General features: G+C 38.7%; 1 long non-coding RNA gene across 2 annotated transcripts in view; it reads left to right on the forward strand.

Moving 5' to 3' along the window:
* The first annotated feature begins 238 nt into the window (after positions 1 to 238).
* Positions 239 to 14,104, forward strand: part of LOC127658422 (uncharacterized) — a 25,277-nt gene continuing 11,411 nt past the window's right edge. The window contains exons 1-2 of one of the 2 annotated variants that reach the window (XR_007972381.1): positions 239 to 343; positions 2,295 to 2,331. This is a non-coding gene — a long non-coding RNA (uncharacterized LOC127658422). Of the gene's footprint in view, positions 344 to 2,291; positions 2,332 to 14,104 lie in introns of both variants that reach the window. The other variant, XR_007972382.1, reaches the window with a different exon arrangement.

The following is a 14,104-nucleotide window of genomic DNA, read 5'->3' on the forward strand; positions in this document are numbered from 1 at the left end:
TCTCACGCTGTCCTTCATGCGCTATCGTCTTTTATTATAAATTGCATGTCATTTATTAACTTACAGCCATGTTAATCTTAAACTCTGGTTTAACAGCATAACTTTGCCCTCGCCTCTGGCCAGACTATAAACACCTAGCTCTGAAGGAAAGTGTTAAATGGGTGATATTAGGCAGTGAAGTGTGTCTAAAATGTTCTCTGCAAATAGCTTAAATGGTGGTTAATGGGGTGGTATGCAATAATAATTAAAAACTTGAGTCACAGAAATCGAGACATAAAGAGAGTGGAAATTTTTTAAACAACAAGCCTCAACAATAAGGATTATTTTCTGCTGGTCCAGTTTGGTCAGTATTTCAGATTTGTTTCCACATTGTTACAACATTGTCTCATTACAATAAATGAATGAATGAATGGCAGAATGAATGAATATGTTGCTAAAATAAAATGTGTGTGTGTGTGTATATATATATATATATTTAATTTGTCAGAAAAATATATATATTTCTTTTTCATTAAACATTTTTGTTTTGACAAATAATTTATAATCCTTTATAATTTGTAAAAATAGATGCCTTAAAGTAACTCTTTTTATTAACTCTATTTATATAAGGGATGGGCGGATCGATACTAAAGTATCAAGAATATCAATCCTCACATTAAAATATCTTAATATTTAGATTACATGAATATTAATGCATCTCATAAGCTTCGAAGTGGAAAAAATACTTATATTAGCAAATTGTTGCATGGCACTGGAGCTATTTTTTGTTCCACTCATCTTGACATGCAGAAATGCTAAAATACGCCAGCAGTCAGACAGCGCTCACCCTTTCAGTCAGCGCTCGTTCAGAGAGAGAGCAGTGTTGTCCTGATGTAATGACAGAAAAACAGCATCTGGAGTTATTCACACTAAGTAATGGCAAACCTAGATGTGACATATATTATAATGGGATTGTGTGACAATTTTTACAGGTTTATTTAAATTAAGGTGTTAAAACATTGACAATGATCTTTAATTCTTGTTTTAATAAATGATACCCTTATGAAAACTACTTATGGATTTACTGTAGTAATATTGTATTAACCACGACTGTAGTGTAACCATGTTTTTTTCTTTTAGGCAGTAACCAAAGTTTTGATACAATTAACAATGGTTTTACTACAGCATTACTGTATCCATATGGTAACTTGGTTTTAGTAATATAACCATATAATTATATCTATGGTTAATTTTGAGGTTTTATATGTGGCTTATACTAACTAATTTTTAAAATGTAAACAAAGTAGCAAGAACATTTTCTTCTTAGAACTATAAATATATAGAAAATTAAGTAATAATAAAGTTACTAATTTTATCCAAAGAATTTGTAAAAATTACATTCATTATCGGTATTGATATTGGCAATACTGGCCTAAAAGTACTTGGTATTGGATCGATAAGAAAATAAGTGATATCGCCCATCCCCAATTTATTTCCAAATTTGGCAAAACCTCATGTATGTTAGCCAACAAGGTAATGTTATCATGGTGACATATTTACATCAGCAGAATTCAAACAAAGTCTTTTTATCAAGTCAGTCAACTCGGCGGCCGTGGAATGCTCCCTCATACTCCATGTTCTGCCTTTTATTGGCGTGAGTTCATTGCGCTTATGTCATCTTGGCGGCATACACTTCATTCGTTTTGTCTGTCTCTCACAGACGTGCTTCGCGTTGCGTTCGCGTTGCACTGCGCGCCCGGATCTTCTTGTTGTGAGGTTTGGTCACTTCGGTCTGAGCTGTCGGTTTATTGTGGCTGATCTCTCACACAGGTGTCTTGTCTCGTGTTGTTGCCTGTTGCATGCATCGTGTGGTGTTTGCCTCGCGATGTACGCTCAGCCTTTTTCTTGCGTGAGAATGCATGGCATTGCTTTATCGCCATTACCATGCATTCTCTCATATTATCAGTTAGTTGGCATGAGCACATATTGCCTTATTGTCTTGGTGATGTGCACTCATGCCATTAGCGTGTCTGTGAGAGCTGCCCAGTTGGGGGCGATATGAATGAAAAATGTGAATCACCAAAAACAGAAGAAGGACAAAGTGAAAGTGAAGGGAAAAGTTGACCTGTTTCTCACCCACACCTATCATATAGTTACAGAAGATATGGATTTAACTACCAGAGTCTTCTGAAGTTCTTTTATGTTGCCCTTATGTGGATTTTGGAGCTCCAAAAATTTGGCACCCATTCACTTACATTGTATGGACCTAAACAGCTGAAATATTCTTCTAAAAATCTTCATTTTGTGTTCAGCAGATGAAAGAAAGTCACACACATCTTGGATGACAAGAGGGTGAGTAAATGATAAGAGAATTTTCATTTTTGGGTTAATTAACCCTTTAATAGAAGTGTCCTGTCTTGGCTAAATGGTCTCTGATTCAGAATTTGCAAAACAGCAATGTTCAAAACATCACATAAAAGCAACTATCCAAGTTTTTAAGGCATTAAAACAGACATACTGTATGTATATCAGGGTGTAACACAGTTCAATGGAAAGGAGGAGGCGAGAACCGGCTTGACAATATAATAGTATAATAATATATAACAAAAAAGACAAACACACACACAGGTGTCGGGCAGCTGCCCGTAACTCTCTCTCTCTGTCGATCCCTCTCGGGCTTAATCAGCCTAATTAGGGGCCGGGTGAATTACGGCCAAGCCCCGCCGTCAGCCCTGCCATATTCCTCCCTCATTTCCAGGTTGGGGGGTCCCCGGCATGATGTCTACCGGCAGGTCATCCCTGTCTACCTGGATCTGAGAGGGGACAAGGGGAGGGAAACAACAATAATAACAAAAAAACATGCGGTACTTTACATGCTTTAATAGTGATATACCAACCAAAAACACAATAATAATATTTAAAAATAGAGGGAAAGGCCAACGCGGAGCGGCAGCAAGAGAGAGAGAGGAGAGAATGAGAGAAAAAAAGTAATTTTCTCACCGGTTCTCTGATATACCGTAGCCTGGTCCTCGGACACTAGGCAACTCCACCCTCTAGTGGACGACAGTCTTGCCTCCCTGGGCAGATTGGAGGCAGTTCTCGGTTCTCGGTGGAAGGAAGGGGTCTCCCACGCCTCTGGCAGTGGTCCTCCCAATCCAGGCGGACGGCCAGGAGCCCCTCACCGCTCGCGGTTGGCGGTTCTCTGACCCGGCACGTTTTAGTGGCTGGAGGGGTATTCTCTGCCCCTGACAGCGACCCTGACTGCTCCAGGCGGTGAGCTAGGAGCCCCTCCTCCCCTCGCGTTTGGTGGCCGATCCTCCGCTCTCAGGCGGCCAGACTATTCCGTCCCCCCGGCAGATGGCTGCAGCTGCTCCGTTGGGGTGGATAGTAGTGGCGAGGACTCTATTACGGCGCATCCCTCCTCCTTCACTTGTTGCAGCACCAGTGTAACAGTTAACTTGCGTGGTGTCAGTAGTCAGTATAGCTATGAAATAACATAAGGAATGCTCATTTATTGAAATAGCTATTATATATTTTCAAGTTGGTAGCAATAGTACTTAGTAAAAGTAGAAAAAATCATAAAGTCAAAACTGGGCAAGTGTGTGACTGTGACTATAGGGAAAGATCCTGTATGGGGGGTTTACATTTTGAAAATGTAAAAGTCTGAATGGACCATTTGTATATTTTTCTTTAAGTGAAAATCTACCAACAACAATATACATCACAGTAGTGAACTTAAAAATACTGTTGGCTAAAGTAGGGCTATAAATGGTCAGACTATCAAATAATGGAAATGTTCTCATGAGAACTCAATTATGCTACAATAATATAACATTTTTGGTTGTTTTTTCTTGTCATCTATGGCAGAAATTATGACATCTTTGATTAATTTTCACAAAAAGGCTCGAAACATTCTGATTAATAAAGCAAATAAAAAAAAAAAAGTATAGTTTAAAGGTGCTCTGGAAGCACATTGTCCTGTCACAAACCTGGTTTAGCTGAATGGTCAGATTCATTTCAGACAAATCAAGTTGAATTCACTTTGCTGTATGTTTTAGTGAAAGACCTACTGCTGTTAAAATAACAATGTCTGTAACACTGCGCTCGGCGCCACATGTCTAGTAATGCACATGGAATGCGAAAGAGTATAAATTAAACATGTTCTGTAATAGAGAAAAATATTCGAGGATGCAGTGCTGAAAGATAAGCGCCATCTATGACCGAGCTCTTTGCGCTGTACACAGCTCAGTTTTTTTGAAGCGCAGTTAGTAACGGTTAGATAGGGCAGCCATTGTTATGAAGCCGGGGTCCAGACCCAGACCGCGGTCCTCTAATTGGTGACCGATGTTGTATATGATAAACACAGTATTTTGGAATGTAATAATGCAAGCATTTGGGAAGTATAGGTCATACTGTAAGTTGTGGCCCACTATACAGGCATAAACAATGCTATTGTTTAATAAACAAAGCCCCCTGCCAAGAACTATTAGAAAAAAAAGTGTAAGCAAATGCAAGGCTTTAAATTAATAAATGAAGGGAGGTAAACACAGTGCGGTAGATCACAATGGCTGTTGTCGGTATAAGTGATGATCCATGCTCCTCTGTGAATGCTCATTTAACCTGTGAACCCAAGGTTATTCCTGTACCTTCACCATTCTCAACAGCCCGGCCGATGATTTATGTGCGCAAATCTATCTTCATCGTCTGCGCGCTCACCTTTATCTCCATCAGTGTTAATTAAAGGAAGGTCAACGTCTGCCTGCTTTAACATAATAAATCACCTCTGGGCCACCGTACCAAAGCCACAGAGAGCGACACAACAAGCACCTACATACATATTTAACCAGGTTATGAATGAACGGGAGTAATTCAGATAACATACAGTAATTTATACCTCAGGGGAACTCGATACGTTTTTGTAGAAGTGAGAAATAAGGAAGGTCTAGTGCTTGAAGGTTTTTGGCAGTTGATAATTTAGGTTGTTTGATGAGAATGTAAGCTGGACTGAAGTGTATGGAATTAGAAATGACAGCCCAAAACTAAAAAGCTACGCAGATGTCACGCTTATCTGGGTTAATGCAATATAGTGACCAGATACGATGGCTTATTACATATTCACCCCAGACACCCTAAATGAATGAAAGCATGATTATGCCTAATATTTTATTCAGGTTATAAGAGTGTCCCACTCATCGAAGCCTTGGCCAGGGTATTCAATTAAAGGAATAGATCACCCAAAAATGAAACTTTTACGGGAAACACCTCCGTTTTGCCAAGAGTTTCTAAGGGGTACAGTCTCTTTCATGGTATGTATGATGCTTTAGATGCTCCGTTTCTCTGAATGGAGAAAAATGCTTTGTTCATGATTAAATTATTTATGATAAATGACTAGCAGTCTGGATGGAACCAATGTTGAATTTGGATCTGGACCACAGTCAGCTAATTGGTGACCCCTGGCCTAGTGGTTGCATGCTCCAACATAGTGAGTCAATGCTAGTTTGAATCTGGTTTGTGTCATATGCCAATCCCATTCCTTGCTATAACTATCAATAAAATGGTAAATAGGCCCAAAAATAAAATACAAAAAAGCGTAATGCACAGTTGCATTGCTGCTATCACTAGTGAACGGTATCTACATCAACAAAAAGTTTAAAGAAGAGAAAGATGAAGGTCTTTAGTGTTAAATATAAACTGCAGACTCTAAAATGTCTCTGATTGGTTTTTCAGGGTCTGTACTTTTAAGAAACGTTCTAACTGTCTGTTATCACCAGATAGCACGTGTTCTATCCACATGCCCCACTCTCTTCAGCCTCATAGATATAATTGAGCAGCTTGTGAGCTGTCAGATGAAGTAGTGTGCTCTAGCTCAATAGAAGATGCTATTGGAGAACTCTGAGAAAGAGTCTGGCGCCCACAGTTCCCATCAATACATTTCAATTTCACTAATTGTCCAGAATTCATTTACTGAAGCCTTGTAAAAGGAAATCTGAATTGAGTCACAATCTCAAAGCAATGCACTTTCATGCAATTTTTTGCAAGGTGGGTTTAGTATTATTTTGTTTTTATTTTGAAATACTTTTTGGTTGTGTTCAATGGAGCACATGTCTCATTCCGTGCTCTCTCTCCCCAATCATTTCCTGTCTCTTTCCAATGGCATATAAAGGCATTAAAAGACAAAAAAGACAAGATAAATAAATAATTAAATGTTCATTAAGTCTCATGTAAAGTAATCTTCAGGGTTGGGAACATTTCTAAAAAAAAATTAATAAGTACAAAATCTCAGTTTAAGAATTGGCTCCTTTTCAATTCATGAGAATATAACTGTTAAAACAGTAACTTTTTTGGAATGACAGCAAGAGGAATTTAATGAATCGCAGTTAAAATTAATTTAACACAGTCAAGCAACCGAAGAATGTAATTGGTTCCTTTTGCAAGATATCTTGGAAGCCTATTTTATGGTGTTTTGCTCCATCCAGATTTGGTGGTAAATTCTGTGATTCTAGGAAATGAAGTGTTCTTTGAACGTTGAACATAAAATGAAAGTTTATTTATTAATTCATATGCAGTATATTTCATTATTTTAAGAACCATTTTTGTAGATCACATTTAAAACAATGATTTTAGTATTATCTAATGTTTCTAGATATTCTGCATATGCTATCTGTTTACATGTTTATGGGTAAATCATACTTTTAAAACAAGGATTATTAACAGAGATGGGACCAAGTCACACATGTGCAAGTCTCAAGTAAGTCCCAAGTATTTTTTTCTTGGGCAAGTCAAGTCCAAGTCAAGTCACAGGCTATGTCAAGTCAAGTCCAAGTCAAGTCACAGGCTATGTCAAGTCAAGTCCAAGTCAAGTCACAGGCTATGTCAAGTCAAGTCCAAGTCAAGTCACCATATTATTGTAATTTTACCTGCAGAATCTGATCATAATAAAGTGAAAAGACAAGATATAAGTAACTGTCAGTAAATTACAATACTCATGTTCAGTAAAATACATCATGGAATCAAACAAAATTGTAACTTCATAAAATTATTTATTTTTCACTTCTGCCAACAGTGTTTGAAATGTTTTAAATTTTCAACATTGAGTCCATAAAACAAATAACAGCTTAACATCCAACAGACTCCTCTCAGAACACCTCCCTCTCTCTCTCTCTCAAACACAGTTACATACATTAAACTTTGTTACATTTCTCCTCTCTCTCTCACACACACTCTCTCTCATACACACTCTCTCTCTCACACACTCTCTCTCTCACACACACTCTCTCTCACACACACACACACTCTCTCACACACACTCTCTCTCACACACACTCTCTCTCTCACACACACTCTCTCTCTCACACACTCTCTCTCTCTCACACACTCTCTCTCTCACACACTCTCTCTCTCACACACACTCTCTCTCACACACTCTCTCTCTCACACACACTCTCTCTCTCACACACTCTCTCTCTCACACACTCTCTCTCACACACACACTCTCTCTCTCACACACACACACTCTCTCTCTCACAAACTCTCTCTCTCTCACACACTCTCTCTCTCTCACACACTCTCTCTCTCACACACACTCTCTCTCTCACACACACACACACACACACACACTCTCTCTCTCACACACACACACTCTCTCTCCCACACTCACTCCCACACACACTCTCACACACACTCTCACACACACTCTCACACACACTCTCTCTCCCACACTCCCACACCCTCACTCACTCACTCACTCTCGCGCTCACACACACACACACACTCACTCTCGCGCTCTCACACTCCCACACCCACACTCACTCATTCACTCACACAGAGTATATCCATAAGCATATTTTTGCAATGTCTGTGAGTGGGAAACGTTGAGGTACCAGCGCGCGTGAACGTCATGGCAACGTACAAAACAAAGTACCTCGCGCAGGAAACACTTAACGTAAATGCGTGTAACTAACGTAAATCAAGCAGGCTAGTATGCAGCATAAGCCACGAAGTGTTGGCGAAATAAAAAATTAATGGACAGATTTTTTTTTTCCAGAACACTTCTTGCACAAAATAAATTCAAGCACTTTCAATGACCTGTATCTATGTATGTTTATTTTCAAGAACTTTCCAGGGCCTTGAATTTTATTTTTCAGATTCACAAACTTTCAAGGATTTCAAGGACCCGTGGGAACCCTGCTATTATTACATTAGCTAACTACCAACTAACCAGATAAAATTAACAAATTGACAAGCACTTACTGGGCAGAATGGCTCTTCAAATGGCAGACGAAATTGGAGGTTGTCGTCTGGCTGTCCGCTATCTTAACGTTGCATGTCTTGCAAAGCGCTGTTCGTCTTTTGCCATCTTGATAATAATTTTTGAAGCCGAAAGCGATGACCCTCGGTAACGTTACCCTTCCGGCTGACATGTTGATGTGTTATCTGATCTAAGTGGGCGTGGTGTGCGTAAGGTACGAGAGGGCATGGCTGATGATAGCCTATAGTGTCGTGATCCAGTCATGACAAAACTATTCTCAGCCTGCACTCCAGCTGGATCAACTTATTTTTTATTAAATAATTTATATATTTTATATTCAAACTGAAAACATGATGTGATTAACACTCAAGTCATTCAAGTCTTCGTGTCTCAAGTCAAGTCAAGTCCCGAGTCTTTAACTTCCAAGTCCGAGTCAAGTCTCAAGTATTTTATTTTTTGTCAAGTCAAGTCACAAGTCATAAAAATAGCGACTCGAGTCGACTCGAGTCCAAGTCACCAAGTCACAAGTCCCCATGTCTGATTATTAAAAACTACATTTACAGCAGCTAAATTTGTTTTTATTAATATTTAATTCCATTATAGTTCTACTTCAATTCATATTTTAATTCTGCATTCTGCAAAAAATTTTAATGATTAGTTAAAGTAAACAATAATAAGCAATCATAAACCGTAAATGTAAGTCCTATTTACTAAAGTTGGACTTACTGTTGTTTATTAACAATACCATCATGAAAGTTAATCTTTGGACAAGAGAGCTCAATAGGTATTCCTCAAAACAGACCTTTCATTGCTCAAGGTCAAACACAAACTCTACTGAACATAGTTTTCGCCACCCCCATCATTCACTGTAAACTCTAGAAACCCACCCCAAAATCCCCATCGTCCCTCGATCCCTCTCTTTTAACACGAGCCCTGTCTGCTCCGGTGAGCTGAGGAGGTGAAGAGGTCAACACCTACCTGCCATGTCCACTGTCATACCTCTCCAGAGGGCAGTCAGGGGCAAAGGCATGTGAGGTGAAGCTCGTCCAATGCCTTCACCTCTCTGCATGTCTTCAAATGCATTGTTAAGTTTTTTAAGAGATGAGAGACTAGAGATTGTGACTGTGTGCCAGACTCAAACGTGACCTTGACTTATGACTATTAAAGATTGACTTGTGTGTTGACATGTAAACAGTAGATAACATAATTGACTTGGACACCAGCTTAAAGACTTGTAAACAAACCAAAACCATTACTAAAATGTTTTGACTTGTTTTCAATCTCAAAGACTTGAGACTTCACTTGGATTTCACCTCAAAGATTTTAGACTTGACCAAGACTTGTCCTTGCAAGACTTCGAACTTCACTTGGTCTCCTCTTCAAATACTTGAGACTTGACTCAGACTTGTCCTTTGAAGACCTGAGACTTGGCTTTGACTCTACCTCAAAGACTTGAAACTTGACTTAGACTTGTCTTTAAATGGCTTGGACTTGTTCTTGGAAGACATTAGGCTTGGCTTGACTCTACCTTAATGACCCTAGACTTGACTTAGACTTTTCCTTGTAAGACCTGTGACTTCACTTGAACTCCACCTCAAAGACCCAAGACTTGAATTAGCCTTATCCTTGGAAGACTTAAAACTTGACTTGGATGCCATTTCAAAGATCTGAGACTTGACTTAGACTTGTCTTTAAAAGACTTGAGCTTTGACTTTGACTTGTCCATGAAATATTTGAGACTTTGCCTGGGTTTGACCTCAAAGACTTGAGACTCGATTTAGACTTGACTTTGAAAGTCTTGAAAATTCACTTTGACTCCACCTCAAAGACTTGAGACTTGATTTAGACTTACCAGATGTCAGAAACTTGTGAACATGTCTTTAAGATACTGTGGCATGGAGTTATACTGATGCAGATGGATCTTGGAAACAGGTTTCAAAAGCAAGAAACAGCTCTACTAGGCCCAAATGGGCAGACTGTTGTGATGCAGTTGAAAGGGCTAGTAAAACGCGCTACACTCACCCAAAGTTTATTTTCATTTGCCATAAAGCTTGACTGCAGGGAGCAGTTTTCACTCAGGTTCTCACAGTTTCCACAGCTTGCTAAAGACAACAAGGCAGCTATCCGCTTGTTTTAAGTGATTCATATCCATACAGTCACAGCAGACACCTCTGCGAAGGAAGATACATGAGCAACGAAAAGGGAATGAGACAGTGAGTGGGAAAAGAGAGAGAGCATTCACATTTCCAGTCCAAGGCCCTGCCGTAGACATTGAGTGATGTCGAAATCTACTGATCCTTTCCGTACTCACTCACAATCACTCACCACACATCTACCCACTCCACACACACACACTGCTCACTCAACCACAACACTCCCTCACATTGGGCCCTGCTCTACAACGCTCAAGACGCAGGCCCTTCAGAGTGTATTTCTGTCAGCTTAGCCCTTAATCTGCCACACACATACACATGTGATCATGGGGACTTCCCAGCACCATAATTATGGAGTATATCTTCCTGTGTCAGAGAGAACATCAATAACTGTAATGACAGGCCTGATCTCATTACGGTCCTTTCTATACAACGAGGGAGATGTAGAAATGGCTTACACAGCAGCTCTCTCTAACCCACACTCACATGGAAGCTTGAACAACTCTTACACACTGCTTCTCTTAGCACAAAGAAAAACACCATCTTGAAAAGTCTTTCGACCTTTCCCTAGCTGCCAGCAAGCTGGCTTTCGGCGCCAGTGCTGATAAAGGAAATAGCTATTGTCAAGCTCTAGTTTAGACTGTGTGCCACAACCTGAAGAAAAGTTTGGCAGAGGGATAGACAGAAAATACAGTGTGTGTGGATCTTTGTGAAAGATGGGAGAAATAATGTGCAAAAGAGGAATACACTGAAAACTTGTGTCAGTTCGCTCTGAGAAATGTCACGTACCTGCTCGGCTTGTCGCAATGCTTGATGAGTATGTGCAAGTTTAGATACTTGTGTTTACTTATGTGTTTGTTTGTGAGCCCAGGATAACTAGGCAAAACATATGGCTGTGGTAGTACACATCCTGTGACACCAGTTCATCTGTTTTTGCATTAGTCACAAATCATAAGAATAAGAGAGAAAAAACTTTAGGTAGCTTACTTGGTAACATTTTACAATAAGGCTGTATTTGTTAGCATATGTTGTATTTGTTAACATTAGATAACTACATTAGTTAAATGGAATTAATAATTAGCAATTTTATAACAATGAACAACTGCATTTTCATAAATTAACATTAACCAATTTCTTCACCTCTAGCTCATGATATCTAATGTTTTAACTGATGATATCAAAATGCTTAATAACACTTATTCAATATTAGTAACCATTGAAAATGTAGCTTAATGTAAAGAGGACACAAATGCAGCTTTTATTAAGGAGTTGCCAAAATTAGAAACCTATGACTTTAAGTAACTAACGCTAGGTAAGTTGGGACACCCCATTGGGAGTAGCACCATTCTACTGACATTGATGTGACATTAAAGTAACAACACAAATGATTCAAGGCATTACAGTAATTTATATAAACACAAAGCAGACTGTTGCAAAATGACATAATCCCTACTAATCTAACTATGCTATGATAAGATATGATATGTGTACTTTTGCTGCATTCTGACAAAAATCATGAAGAATAGCATTTTTATGCTATTGATTCAAATAAGTATGAATAAGAATATTTATTAAGCATTTATTACATGTAAGTTAAAATTCCCACTATTTGGCAAGTATTGCATGAAAGCCCCTTTTATTTGTGTTGTTATAACTGCATATCAATGAATTGTAGTGTATTTATAAATTACTTATTAGTCATTAATAAACCCCTTTATAAAGCCCTAACAAATGGAACATTAATGTAAATGTTACAAAAATACTATTCATCTATCAATCCTGCCTAATATTCCTATTATTCTTTTATATTCTATCTGATAAAACAGCTTACATGTTTTCAGCTACTAACAATCCTGCATTCAACCTTGATTGACCATCTAATGAAGTTTATCAGTAACTCCATGATTAGCTCAATCCTGAATTGTTATGAATACAGGTGACACATATGTGTTGCTGTAAAACAGTCAAATGAATCTGATATGAGGCAAATATTTCTCACTAATGGATATGTTGATTGAACATGCCATCTGCCATTTCTGTTTTTGCTTTGCTGTCTTTGCAGCACAAAGTTCCTCTCTGTAAAGTTACCTCAGAGATCCTTTGGAAGATCCTGATGCCATTATCTTTATAAATGATGCTGATTTGGCATACATTCATTCAGGAGGACATCTTAACTGAGTTATGACTAACTCTCGCCCTCGTTCAGACGGTTTGTGTTTCAGTGCAGATGTGTTTCTGTACAGAGCGGGGCCAATGACAATATCACATGGTACTTGCAGCAGCTATTGTTTTCAGGGACAATCATTTGCAATCCATCAAAAACCACCCAGGCCCACCCTGTAATGTGAGCACTCTATCCAGGATGTGCACGCACACACGTATCGCTGGAGGATCATCGGTACCATTAGACAGCACTGCCCCCATCTGGTTGCTCACAGCCATTACACCATCAAACCAGTTAACCCAGGGCAAAGCTTTAATTAAGAGAGCCTTATCCCACCAACCACAGCAAATCCCCCATCCCAGCGCTCAACCCAGTGTCTATTTGCACTGATAACTGTGAAATTCACCCAGTGCATGAAGAAAAAGGGAAAATCATTTCAGTGATAGTTGTAATGGGTTTAAGTGCGGCTGGCAGTGGTCCAGGAAGAGCTCACGAACAGAAGCCCGCAGTGTTCCTTTATTGTCTGATGAGATTTTTGAAGAAATGAGGCCGCGAGTGACACATCCTTAGATTCCTCCTCCGTGATGCTGCGGCTGATAGCAAGGATCGTTTCTACAATGGGGATTTGAATAGTAATTAATGTAATTTATGAGAAGAACAATGGTGTGGTGTGTATACTGGGAGTTCACATTAGAAAGGCTATCATTTCCACAGAGAGACTTTAACAATGGAAGAGGAATGCCAGGGAAGATTCCCTGGCATGGTGTTCCCAGCATTTCAAGAGGAGGAATGTTGCTCTGTTCAGGGATTGAGTGTCATGGTAAACAGTCAGTGCAGTTTTAATCTTGTGAAAAATTACATATAGACTTAATAAATAATGAAAAAACATGTTGACATGATAAGCATAGTTGATCTACTAGAATACTGTAATTGACCAAGAATTAAAATTCTGCAATTATTTAGCTTACCTTCATGTCATTTAAAAAAAGGACAAAAGAAATATACCTGTAAAACGTTCCCCTTGTAAGGAGTTTATAAAGGGGTTTGCTAATTACTAATAATTCATTTACACATGCTTTATAAATAATTGATATGTGATTACAAAACCATGCATAAAAAAGGTTAAATTTCATGCAATATTGCCAAGTAGTGAGCCACTTCACCTTACGTTTTAAATGCATTACATGTATTCATACTGAACCTAATGTACATAGGATGTAAATGTTGGTTTAATGGTCATCAGGCTTCATTATTTGATATATGCTGCTGTGAATAAGCTCTAAGAGCTGAAAAGTGTATTTGCAGAGGACTTTAGGTAACTAGCTTCAGGTAAGTTGCAACAGCACTCGGGAGTAGCAGCATTCTTTTGACATCAATGTGACATGAAAAGTAACAACACAAGTGAGTCAAGACATTACATTAATCAATATAAACACAAAGCTGACTGTTGCAAAATAGCACAATCCCTCCTTTTAATTCCTCTATGATAGTCTAGTTGTGCTGCATTCTGGGCATTTCATGTTTTTGATTAATAAGAATAAATAAGTGTATTTATTAAGC

Source organism: Xyrauchen texanus, chromosome 17, assembly GCF_025860055.1.
Source record: "Xyrauchen texanus isolate HMW12.3.18 chromosome 17, RBS_HiC_50CHRs, whole genome shotgun sequence".
Classification (NCBI taxonomy): domain Eukaryota; kingdom Metazoa; phylum Chordata; class Actinopteri; order Cypriniformes; family Catostomidae; genus Xyrauchen; species Xyrauchen texanus.